We start from the raw sequence: 13,754 nt of genomic DNA on the forward strand, positions 1-13,754 counted from the left end.
GTAATGGAAATGGCCTATTGTGAATTCTGAGAGAAGACAGAGAATATATGTAAAAAAGATGTGAATTCAAGGGAAAGGGTATAGCCAGGTAGTGTCAGGGGAAAGAATATGATTTAGAAATATAGTATCTTTTGAGAGAAACAGCAAAAGTGCAGTGTCATTTGTAAAGGCAGAGGAGTAAATGTTTTAGCAATCTGGAAAGGTCAGAATGGCTTCAGTTTTGAGGTACATTGAATGCCACTTAGAGGATTTTGTATTTGATTTTAAATGTGATAAGAAGGAAATGGAATTTATTGAATAGAGGGATAACATGATCAGACCTGTACTTTAAGAATATAAATTTGATAGTTGAGTGGATGATGAACTAGAGTAGTAAAAGTCTTGAGGCAGAGAAACTAATGAGGAGGCTCTTACAATACATGCATGATGTGATGTATAAACCTGCTTTTCAGAGAAGAAAAGGGGGAATTGTTAAATACTTTAACAAAATAAAATCTAAAAATTAAGTCACATTATTGGATATAGGAGGTGAGAGGGAGATGAAATCTAATGCTCAGTTGTAATGTTGGCTAATTTGTTGGATGGTGATATCCTCAATAGTAATAGGAAGAAAAAGCAGAATTATTTGAGAGAAAAAAAGTTCAGTTGAGTTTAAGATGTCTATGTGACATAGAGTTGAAGATATCTAATAGAAGGGGATTTGAATGTAGATGTTAGGGAAAAGGTGGAGAAGTCACTCTGAGAATCATCATCTAAGACATGATAATTGTATTACTTGTAGCTCATAAGGTTATGTATAAAATGTAGAATGAAAATAAGAGGGCCTATGACAAAGTCTTGTGGGATGGTCAAGGTGATTAGAGATGACTTAAATAAATATGGAGCAAAAAAAAAAGATGAAGAATAGGTGGTCAGACAGTTAAGAGGAGCACTGGAAGAGAGTATCAAGGAAACCTGGAGAAAAGATTTTCTAAAAGAGATGATAATTGAAAATGCCAAACATTTATAGAAGCAATTGAGAAAAGACCAGTCAATTTAGTCTATTTACAGATTAGTAATCATTTTTATAGAGAACACTTTTCATTGATGATTAAGTCAGAAGTCATAATTGTAACAGGATCAACCCCAAGAGATAGAGACAGAGAGAGGAAAAAGACAGAGATCAAGAATGGTAGAGAGGCAGAGAAGTAGATAAAGAGAGAGAGAGACAGAGACAGAGAGACAAACAGACAGACAGACATAATATATAGAAGGGGAGACAAATAATATTTGATGACTTATGAGGAAATATAGGCACAGAAGAGAGGTGAATTATGGGAAAATAGAAAGAAGGGATGTGGACCAAGATAATGTTTTTGAACATGAGTGACAACTGGGCAAATTTAGAGTCATTAGGAAAATGTACAATAGAGAAGGTGAGATTGGAGAAAATTGAGAGAGGATCACAGGGGATTGTGTAATATTTTTATAAGCAAAATGGAACAGCATCATTTGTACATGTAGATTAGTTTGCCTTTGGAAGAAGAATCCCATCATTATTTGAGTCTGACTTTAAGGAAGAGATAATAGGAAAAGGCATTTGAATGTTGTGAAATGAAAAGGAGGGAAAAGGAAGGAAATTTTGGTGAATGTTTTTTTATTTTCTTAATAAAATATCAGGCATGGTTCTTATTAGTGAATATGGGGTAGTCTTTCAGGAATAAGAACGCCTACAGTAGAGAAGTAGCAAAGACAAGGATTAAAACAGAGGTAGAGAAAAAGTGTACTCTCTCTTCAGTAGTAGAAAAGGGTCCCTAAGAAAGTTGTTTCCATGGCAGGAGAGAGGTATTCTCGAATAGGGCAGATACCTTCTGAAATGGTAGATAGAATAATGAGCACATAGATAAACAAACATAACTAACTGGATATTTAAGCTCTAGGTGTCTTCTCAATGCCCATTGTTTTTGAAACAACAACAAAAACATATTCTAAGGAATTTGATGCTTAGACCTTTTAATTTGGTGACAGTGATGCCAACTAGGGAATGATTTCATGTTCAGTAGGCAACTGATAGCCTCCAAAATTGAGAAGACTTTCACCTATGTAGAGAAATTTATAAATAAAAGGGGAAAATGATCAAGGAACAGGAAAGGAGTAATCATAAACTGAAAAAGCAGTCACTGAAATATTTTTACTGTGGGAAAATACTTCTACACTCTTTTAGGAATATTGTAGAAATAACTTAAAACAGGGAACTATAAATGGATTTCTTAGAACTTTTAATTCTGTGAGGAAAACAGAGATTAAAGAGGGAATAAATGTTCATTCATTAAATAATAAAAAACCAAAAGAAGTGAAAATAAATGAGTTGAACAAGGGCAATACATTCTTGTTTTAGGAAAAAATATACAAACCTTTCTTTCAAAAGTTAAAAACCTCATTTTATTAAGAATCTAATATCCCAAAAGAAAGAAAATGGCAGTGACTTCTACAAAGTCATACTTAGTTTCTAGAAAGGCCAGAATTAGAAACTTACTCTTCTAACTCCTAAAGGAGGACTCTATCCAAAGCCCCTTTTGCCCATAAGTTATTTAGCCATTCCAGAAAAAGGGATTAAAAAATTCCACTTGATGAGGGCTCATATTTATTTCACAGTACCTGCCATCTCATTCTTTCAGCTCCAGTGGCTATAGAGAGATTCCATTCCTTTGTTTTATTGAAAAAATTTAATTAATCAATTTAGAATATTTTGCCATTGTTACATAATTCAAGTTCTTTCCCTCAAGTCCCCCCAGCTTCCCTTCCCTTCCTGGCAGCGGATGCCCAATTCCAGTGGGTTTTACACAAACTATTTCCATATTATTGATAGATTCACTAAATTGATCATTTAGAGTCTACATTTAAAATACTTAACAATTAAAAGTATGTTGTAGAGAGTGAAAGAAAGAATTTTATCTAACTATTTAACTGAGAAAAAAAAGAGGGGAAGTATTAAATAACTAGTTATAAGGAAAAATAATTAATAGTATTGGTAAAGAAAAGGAAAGGATGAGAAATTGGAAAGTAGGCCTTTTATGTTAGAGGAAGAAGAGAGCTTCTATAATTAGTGTTCAATAAGACATATTAAGCAAAATTTCCTGAATTAATAAATGATTATCATTAAAAGAGAAAAAGGAACAGAAGGTATATTAGGCATATTAGAAACCAAATGGAGAAAATATAAACCTTACTCTCAAAATTCTAAGTATAGATAGATTAAATGATTCAATGAAACAAAAAAGTGACATTGGAGAAGAAAACAAGATCCTATAATCTCCTGCTTACAAGAAACTCTTCAAAATAAATATATGCAGAATAAATGGAGAGGCAAAAAGAAATTTTCTTCTAGGGGTTAACATAAAAAATCAGGAGTTGTTACATTCTAACTGATTAAGGTAAGACAAAAATATACAATATAGAAGGGAAAAAAAAGTATATTTGCTAAAATGAAACAGATAATAAACCAATATAAGTATTGAACCTATATGATCAAAATGCCTCAATATCTAAATTCATATTGTAAAAATTAACCAAGTTACAGGGAAATGCAAAATACAGGTAGTAGACTTGAAGGTCCATTTCTCAATTTTGGATGAATAAAAGAAAGGGAGAAATATATACAGTTGAAGAAATTATTGATAAAATTAAAATTAAAAGATATTCCAAATATGACTGTTAGAGAATTTATTTATTTATTTGTATTACATCAAACTTTTACATAAATTAGCAATGCATTAGATCATGGAAATATTGCAAAAAATTATAAATTAGAGGAATATTAAACATCATTTTCAAATCACAGCTCAACAAAAATAACTTTTAAATGAAATCCTAAATAATGAATGTTTTAAAGAGCAATATATGTAAATAATTATTAAATACAAGAAAGTATAATAAATAAAAATGGCAAAATTACAAAGATGAAACTATACTACTCCTTAGGGGGAAATTATGTGTTTTAAAACATATATTAAGAAAATGGCAAAATATAGGATTAATGAACTGAATATACCTAAAAATAAATAAATAAGAAAATAGAAAATAACTAAAATAAACTAAAGAAGTGATGTTTAAAATTAGAGGATAGGGAATAAACTGGAAAAATTCAAATGATGGAAAATGTTAATAACTGATTGTTTGAAATGACTAGGAAAACTGATAAATGTTTAACCAATCTGATCAAAAAAGAAGAGGATAGTGTAGGCCTTAAGAGATAATACAATGTGAGTAAACAGAAGCAGTATATTGACTTTCCTACCTTCCCCAAACTCCTCACAACAGATTTAGAAAATATATCTGACTTAATCTCAAAGGGGTAAATCCAATTAAAATTCACCAGGAGTTTTTTTTTTTCATCTCAGATTTAATCAGGAGACAGAGAAGTCTGCAAATATTGGCAATGGGATCTGCCAAGGAGAAATAGTTAACTGAGGGTTCAGGGAAAGGCTGAATGCGAGAGCAAGAGGATATACCTGACTTATAGTAGAACTCTCTTAGCATTTATGCAGAGGAACTTCAAGGAGAACAGTTGTCAGATGGTATCTACATATTTGTAGGGCACAAATCCAGGAAAAACGGAGAACGACTTTGTTAGGCAATCAGGTATGAGAAGAAGTTGTGGGCTCTGACCAGTATACCTAAAAAAAAGGAAAATTAACTAACAGTAGCGATGTGACTTGAATCCAAAGAGTGGGGTTTCAGTTCAAGTTTCTGATCCAATCTGAACCCTGCAGCAGTATAATCAGGTCAGGGATATAAAATGAAAAAGGAGCTTGCTGTTCGGTTACTCTAAGGAAGCAGATATTCTAAGATAACTGGTAGTGGTTAAGTCTAGAAGTAGTCTACTACTGCTCAAACCAAATCATAAGCAAGGAGCATAAAGAGTTCAGTCTTGGCCGTGGCTGGGTAAAAGGGAAGAAATCAATATTTTGCCTAGAACAGAAAACTTTATTAGAACTGAAAGCTTGTGAGTTCCTAGAATGAGTTGTCTCTGAAATTCTTGAATGATTCAAAACTCAAAAGCCCAAGAAAGAAAAAATAGGATCAGCCCAGATTTTACCTCCAGAAGTGTGGAGGCCCCATCTCTAGCATTAAGCATTGTGGATGACTAAACAAACAAAAAAAGAATCCCACCACTAAAAGCTATTATAGTGACAAAGATGCTCACAATTCTCCAAAGCAGAAGTCATGTTTCTTCCCAAACACTCACCCTAGAAGATGGCAACTTAGTAGCAACGAAAGCCAGAATCACTCTGATTATCCTTCCAAACTAATTTTTAAAAAGTTCTTCAAAATGACAGGAATCAAAATCGATCATCAAGACAGAGTTGGGGGCTATCTCACTGAGCACAACTTGAAAGGTATGCAGTGAGAGGTGATTTTAACAGGATAACGGGGAAAGGGAAGCAAAGTTGCACACATAGGAATGCTACCTGATCAACCCCCTCATCTACTGCACCAGATTCCTAACCTAGACACAAGCCAACTTTGGGATTGAGGGACCTCAACTACAATTATGAATGAGTTCCTCAGACCCACCCTTCAAAGTCCCAGGCTCTGGCCCCAACACATAGTGAGGTTCAGAACTTCATACCACTTGGCTTTGTGAATTTCTGCTGCATAATTCACAGTGCCAATCCCTGCAAGCTAGCAGAAGAGACAGAATCAGCAAGCAGCTTATAGAATTCCCAATCTAAAAGGGTAAAAAAAGACTGGGGAAATGGGCAAACAACAGAAAAAATGCTTAACTCTTAAACATTTCTATGGGGAAAAAGAGAAAAGAGCAAAACCAACAGTGGAGGGTGAGATTCAAGGAAATTCAAACACCACTCTATCTAAATTCCTTATTACTGTTGAGATTATCACCATCCTCCTAGTTGCCAAGACTGAAAACCTTGGTATCATCTTTACCTCCTGACTCTTTCATATATAAAATTTTGCCTTTGATTTCACATTTGCCATATCTTTCAAATATGTCCTCCTTTTTTCTCCTCTGATATTGCCACCACTTTGCTTTAACCCTTATTATCTTGTACATGAATTATTACAATAAACTTTTGGATACAGTTTTCTCTCCATTCTACTCTATCCTATCCTAAATCTGTAAGTGTGCTTTTCCAGTTTAAATACATACTCAATAATTTTCAGTGATTCTCTACCACCTCCAGGGTCAAATAAAAATCTGTTTGTTGATACATGATCTTCATAATCTGCCTACTCCCTATTTTTTTTTACAACTAACTCATGGTCCCCTTCACAATGAATTCTAATACAGTCATAAAGAATCCCTTGTTGTTCTTTAAACAAGACACTGACAATTCCGGACATACTCCAATGCCTGACCTCCATTGGTATGTAATGCTTTTTCACCTCCTCTCTACTTTTTCACTTCCCTGACTTTGTCTAAGGGTTAGTTAAAATCCCCCTACTAAAGGAAAGATTTCCTTATCTTCCTTGCTTCTACTCCCTTCTCTCAGTCAATTATGTCCAAAATAACTTGTATTAGAATGTTTGCATGTTATTTCTTCCATTAGACTGTAAGCTACTTGAGAGCAGATCCTCTCCTTTGCCTTTTCTTTGTATTTCCAGCATCATGTGCAATTCCTGACATCTAGTAGTCTACCAATAAATAAATGTTTTTTCAGTGACTGCCACTCTTCTAATTTCTGTGGAGATTTACATTTCAATTAATTATAGTTTGTGTATGAGGTGGATTCTGCAAGAATAATTTGGGCCAGCCCTTTGCCTGTCTGATTGAAACTGGCTGAGAAAGGAGTTTGCATCCCATTTCCGTATTAAGCCATGGGCCTAGGGTAAATGTCCATGATACTACAACATGCACATAAAAGCAGATTCTGAGTGATGGTGATTATGAGAAAAAGAAGCCAACTGCTAAGTCAAAGTAGCAATATGAGCAACTAGATGTGTTTAAGTTAAAACACTTATGCCACAACAAATAACAGCATTGATGGTAGCAAATGGAAGTGTTAAGTGTTAAGGTATACACTGGTAGAAAGGCAGGTTATCACAATGGGATGCTGATCTCAGGGAATAGGGGGAAGGCAAGTGACATTTAATTAGTCTCAGAATCATGAATTTAATGGTACTCATGTGTCAAGGAATTTCATTCCCTTCCCCTCCAGAGTAGCTTGATATTTCCATCAAACATTCCTGACATAACATATTTGAGCCAGGTTTGCATCCCTATACATGTTGTATGTCAATAAAAGTCAAGGCTTCAGGCTTGAGAGGAGGGAGAAGTGAGAAGAAAATTATGAAGGAAGAAGTCAGGAACAGAGCAGGCAGGTAAAGGGGGAAGGAGGAAGTGACTTGCAGGCTAGGCACCACATGGTCAGGTTACTTAGAGAAATAATTGTCTACCTTTTCTGATAAACTTTATAAAATATATATCTGGGTAGAAATATTATCTCAGTTCTTACAGATGGTGACCATTAGTCAGGGATCTTTTCTTTTAGGGCCTTTAATTTTCTTCAGAGAAGTTTTAAATAAGTGCTTAGATAAGCTTAAGAATAGAAACTCCTTCAGTTGCTGGCCTTGCCTGCATATAAGAAAATGATTGAGAAAGAGAAGCAGAACCATCTAAAGTGCCTCTTTGGATGGATTGGTGAGAAAACTCCCTCCCACTTTTCCCCCACCCCCATTATTTTACCTTAGTTTAGGGTGAGTCCTGGTCAGAGCACAGGAACCCAGCCCAGCCCAACCCCTGACTTACCCAGGTTCAGGAAACTGCTGGCAAGTACTGCTGCTTTGCTCAGCCAGGCACTGTGCTGAGTGAGGAGACATGCCTTAAATTAATCCTTGGCGTCCTTCTAGGCTGTGGATTAGAGGTAGGGACTCCCTGGGACAGTAAAGACAGAAGTCCCAGCTTTTTGCCCAAACAGAAATGAGGGTCTTTTGGAATCAGGCAGGGAAGTGGCTGCCTTTTCCTCTCAATTGTTAAGGATGCTCCCCATGTGGTTTCCTCCCCAAATCCACTCCACCCCACCTGACCCAACCCATTTTGGATGAGAGTGGGGCAGTAGAGGATTCGGCAGGATCCCACATGCTCGCCCCCTAACAATCTGATTTTCCTGGGTGAGAAAAAAGCAGACTCCTGTTTCTTCCCAGCCTCTGCACTCTCCCCAGGTAAATGATACAGTTGAATCAGACTCAGGCTCCCCATGCCTGCTACCTTTCCTCAGCTCAGCACAGGCCAGCACATTGGAGCTCTCCCCCATTCCAAACAGGACCGATTTTATTGAAACCAAGGGGCACTAGAACCCAACAGGTCTTTCCCAGTCCTGTGTCTACCTGACTTTCCCCATATGCCACACCAGCTAGGCTGCCCCTGAAGGGAGCTGCTTGGAGACCATCATTAAATTAATCTTGGGGGTCCTTCCAGGTTTAGGACTAGGGTTAGGAGCTCCCTTCCCACCCCCACCCCAACTTTGAACTTCTGGGGTAGGGAAAACTGCATTTTTACAAGAAAGTTCTCTTTGGATTTTCCTATCTTGCTCCCTACCCTCAAACTTTCCTTGCAGCCTGCCTTCCTTTAGCATATCAAAAGCTACATTTTCTTTCTCAAACTTTCCTTGGAGACTGCCTGCCCTATTTAGCATATCAAAAGCTATGATTTTTTTTCCTTTCTCCTCCTTTATCTGATTGCTTTTAGATAAAGGCCTACCCACAAGTGCCCTCCACTCTACATGCATTTATAGAGCCACACATTTATAGCTTCCATTGAGAATTGAAACTGCAGGAAAAGAAAAAGAATTCCATTGCTCCTGCTATTAGTGATCTAAAATAATGCTATTAAATTGAATACATTAAAATAAAAGAATTATTAATAGGAAATATTAATAATATTAAATTTAAATTAAAACTAGATTTCTAAAATTGAACAAAGCTAACATTAAATCAAATTAATTAAATGTAATATTAAGGAATAATTTTAGAACACAATTGTAATAATAATACTATCAATAACAATAATTATTAATTTTAAATAACTATTATTAGGCATTCCTATTAATTACTAAAATTATTTTTTGTAACTGATACTTGTTGTTCATTGTTGTTTATTGTTATTTATGATTAATAACAAAACTTTTCTTTGTTTGAGCTGACCATTTAGCAATACTCAAACTAACTTAAATAGGATATACATACTACTGCAAAAAATTAAAGGAAATCAGGAAATATTCCTCCTGATACACCCTTGCATGAATTTCTTAATTCTTGCACTGATCCCAATCTACCAAAGGAGAGTTGGATGATAAATAATGAAGCTAAAAAACTTTGTAAGGCATGGATAGACATATCTTTTACCTGGCCAAAATATGACTCTTGAATTCACTGGTCAATCCATCAGGCCCTGGGGATTTTTTCTTAGGAAGTTCTTTCAAGGCCTGTTGGATTTCTTTTTCTGATATGGGATTATTTATGAAAACTATTTCTTCTATCAAACATTCAGAGAACAGTTAATCCCAATACTATACAAACTATTTGACATAATAAGCAAAGAGGGAGTTCTACCAAACTCCTTTTACAACACAAACATGGTACTGATTCCAAAACCAGACAGGTCAAAAACAGAGAAAGAAAACTATAGACCGATCTCCCTAATGAATATAGATGCAAAAATCTTAAATAGGATACTAGCAAAAAGACTCCAGCAAGTGATCAGAAGGATCATTCACCATGATCAAGTAGGATTTATACCAGGGATACAGGGCTGATTCAGTATTAGAAAAACCATCCACATAATTGACCACATCAACAAGCAAACCAGCAAGAACCACATGATTATCTCAATGGATGCAGAAAAAGCCTTTGATAAAATACAACACCCGTTCCTATTAAAAACACTAGAAAGCATAGGAATAGAAGGGTCATTCCTAAAAATAATAAACAGTATATATCTAAAACCATCAGCTAATATCATCTGCAATGGGGATGAACTAGATGCATTCCCAATAAGATCAGGAGTGAAACAAGGATGCCCATTATCACCTCTACTATTTGACATTGTACTAGAAACACTAGCAGTAGCAATTAGAGAAGATAAAGGAATTGAAGGCATCAAAATAGGCAAGGAGCAGATCAAGTTATCACTCTTTGAGGATGACATGATGGTCTACTTGAAGAATCCTAAAGATTCAGCCAAAAAGCTAATTGAAATAATCAACAACTTTAGCAAAGTTGCAGGATACAAAATAAACCCACATAAATCATCAACTTTTCTATATATCTCCAACACAGTTCAGCAGCAAGAACTAGAAAGAGAAATCCCATTCAAAATCACCTTAGACAAAATAAAATACCTAGGAATCTACCTCCCAAGACAAACACAGGAACTATATGAACACAACTACAAAATACTCGCCACACAACTAAAACTAGACTTGAGCAAATGGAAAAACATTAACTGCTCATGGATAGGACGAGCCAATATAATAAAAATGACCATCCTACCCAAACTTATTTATCTATTTAGTGCCATACCCATTGAACTACCAAAATACTTCTTCACTGATTTAGAAAAAACCATAACAAAGTTCATTTGGAAGAACAAAAGATCAAGGATATCCAGGGAAATAATGAAAAAAACACATATGATGGGGGCCTTGCAGTCCCTGACCTTAAACTATATTACAAAGCAGCAGTCATCAAAACAATTTGGTACTGGCTAAGAAACAGAAAGGAAGATCAGTGGAATAGACTGGGGGAAAGTGACCTCAGCAAGACAGAATACGATAAACCCAAAGGTCCCAGCTTTTGGGACAAAATGCACTATTCGACACAAACTGCTGGGAAAATTGGAAGACAGTGTGGGAGAGACTAGGAATAGATTAACATCTCACACCCTACACCAAGATAAATTCAAAATGGGTGAGTGACTTAAACATAAAGAAGGAAACCATAAGTAAATTGGATAAACACAGAATAGTATACATGTCAGACCTTTGGGAGGGGAAAGGCTTTAAAACCAAGCAAGACATAGAAAGAATCACAAAATGTACAATAAATAATTTTGACTGCATCAAACTAAAAAGCTTTTGTACAAACAAAACCAATGTAACTAAAATCAGAAGGGAAACAACAAACTGGGAAAAAATCTTCATAGAAACCTCTGACAAAGGTTTAATTAGTCATATTTATAAAGAGCTAAATCAATTGTACAAAAAATCAAGCCATTCTCCAATTGATAAATGGGCAAGGGACATGGATAGGCAGTTCTCAGATAAAGAAATCAAAACTATTAACAAGCACATGAAGAAGTGTTCTAAATCTCTTATAATCAGAGAGATGCAAATCAAAACAACTCTGAGGTATCACCTCACACCTAGCAGATTGGCTAACATAACAGCAAAGGAATGTAATGAATGCTGGAGGGGATGTGGCAAAGTAGGGACATTAATTCATTGCTGGTGGAGTTGTGAACTGATCCAACCATTCTGGAGGGCAATTTGGAACTATGCCCAAAGGGCGACAAAAGAATATCTACCCTTTGATCCAGCCATAGCACTGCTGGGTCTGTACCCCAAAGAGATAATGGACAAAAAGACTTGTACAAAAACATTCATAGCTGCGCTCTTTGTGGTGGCCAAAAACTGGAAAACGAGGGGATGTCCATCAATTGGGGAATGGCTGAGCAAATTGTGGTATATGTTGGTGATGGAATACTATTGTGCTAAAAGGAATAATAAAGTGGAGGAGTTCCATGGAGACTGGAACAACCTCCAGGAAGTGATGCAGAGCGAGAGGAGCAGAACCAGGAGAACATTGTACACAGAGACTAATACATTGTGGTATAATCCAACGTAATGGACGTCTCCATTAATGGCTGTGTAATGTTCCTGAACAATTTGCAGGGATCCAGGAGAAAAAAATGCTATTCATAAGCAAAGGATAAACTATGGGAGTGGAAACACCGAGGAAAAGCAACTGCCAGGATACAGAGGTTGAGGGGACATGACAGAGGAGAGACTCTAAATGAACACTCTAATGCAAATATTATCAACAAAGCAATGGGTTCAAATCAAGAAAACATGTAATGCCCTGTGGATTTATGCTTCGGCTATGGGGGGGGTGGGGGGGGAGGAAAAGAAAATGATCTATGTCTTTAACGAATAATGCTTGGAAATGATCAAATAAAATATATTAAAAAAAAAAACATCCTTCAATAGGAGTGATTTAACTCTCCATCCCCCATCATTATCAGATTCCCTGACCCACCCTGCCCAAAATGATTTGGCTCAAATAGCAGCCCCTTCACACCAACCAGCTCCTCCCCATCCTGACCACCCAGGCCCTCTCCCTGCCATTCTTGCCCCTCCCACCCTGATTCCTCCTTCTATTCATGCATCTTACCCTGCCTCCTCAGCCCCGGCCCCTCCCCCTGCCTTCCACCCCACCCATGCTCATGCTCTAGCCCTGCCCCCTGTTCCTGTCCCAGCCCTTCCCCCTGCCCTCCCCTCCACTCATGCTCTAATCTCCAACCCCCATGCTCCAACAGCCAATAATCCTAACCTTTCCCCTTCTCTTACCTACCCCATTGAAAATGGAGCAAGTAGCCTAGAAACAGTAACACCAGATAATTTAGACAGAAGTTTATTTCCATTGAGGGAAGTACCCACCTTTAATAAAGAAGGGAACTTGGTGTCTGTAAGACACTATACACCTTTTAAACCTGATGATTTAGAAAAATTCAAGCACAATGTTCAATCATTTGAGGCAGAACCAATGTTGGTTATAGAAAAATTAGAAAATATATTCAGAAACTTTGACCCTTCTTGGTTGGATGTGGAAAATTTCTTCGATACATTTCTGACAAAGAGAGAGAAAAATAATGTTATCTCTCTAGCTAATAAGAAAAGTGGTAGAGGAGTTCATCACTGGCCAACTGTAGATCCTCACTGGAACCCCAATATTGCACAAGATCACACAAAACTAGCCCTGGCCAGAGAAGCATTATTAAAAGCCATTAGAGACTGCACTGATAGCCCTGATGCATGGGAAAAATTTGAACAATCCCAATAGGAAATTGATGAGACCCCCTCCTACTTTATGGACAGACTTATTGACGTAGGAAGTACATATATGGACCTTGATTTGTCCAGAGAAAAAGACATTAAACATATATGCAGACAATTCATTAGGAATTGTTGTTCAGCAGTAAAAGACTGCTTTGAAACTAGCTGTCCCAACTGGGAGTCTATGGACCTCGATGAACAGAGGAAAGTAGCAGCATATGCCTATAAGAATCGTACAAAAAAACCTGAGACACACAAAACATCAGTGACAGACTTAAAAAAAGAAATAGAAATTTTAAAGGAACAATTGAAAAGTAAGGGAGAGACCATGGCCCCTTTGCAGGAATCCACAGATAGAACATTAACAAACCCCTTAATATGCCTCTTCTGTGGGAAGAGAGGCCATGCAATGATAGTCTGTAGGAGCAGGCTAGGCAATGGGAAACAAGAAATAATAACACCTTTAGGAATAATAACTATAGGAATCACAATGCCAATCAAAATGACAGTGCTCAAAATACAGAAAATGATACTACCCCAAAAAATGCAAAACAATAATATATAAGAAATGGAGCTCGACCACGCTACACTCAGGGTGAACACCCCCAACAGCGTGGAGGGTCCCAAAAAACTGCCCAAGCATCTTTATGAAGGTGTGAAAGGGGGGTGAGGGCCTTGGAATCAAAGAATTTTGATTTTCCA

Source organism: Monodelphis domestica, chromosome 2 (genome assembly GCF_027887165.1).
Source record: "Monodelphis domestica isolate mMonDom1 chromosome 2, mMonDom1.pri, whole genome shotgun sequence".
NCBI lineage: Eukaryota > Metazoa > Chordata > Mammalia > Didelphimorphia > Didelphidae > Monodelphis > Monodelphis domestica.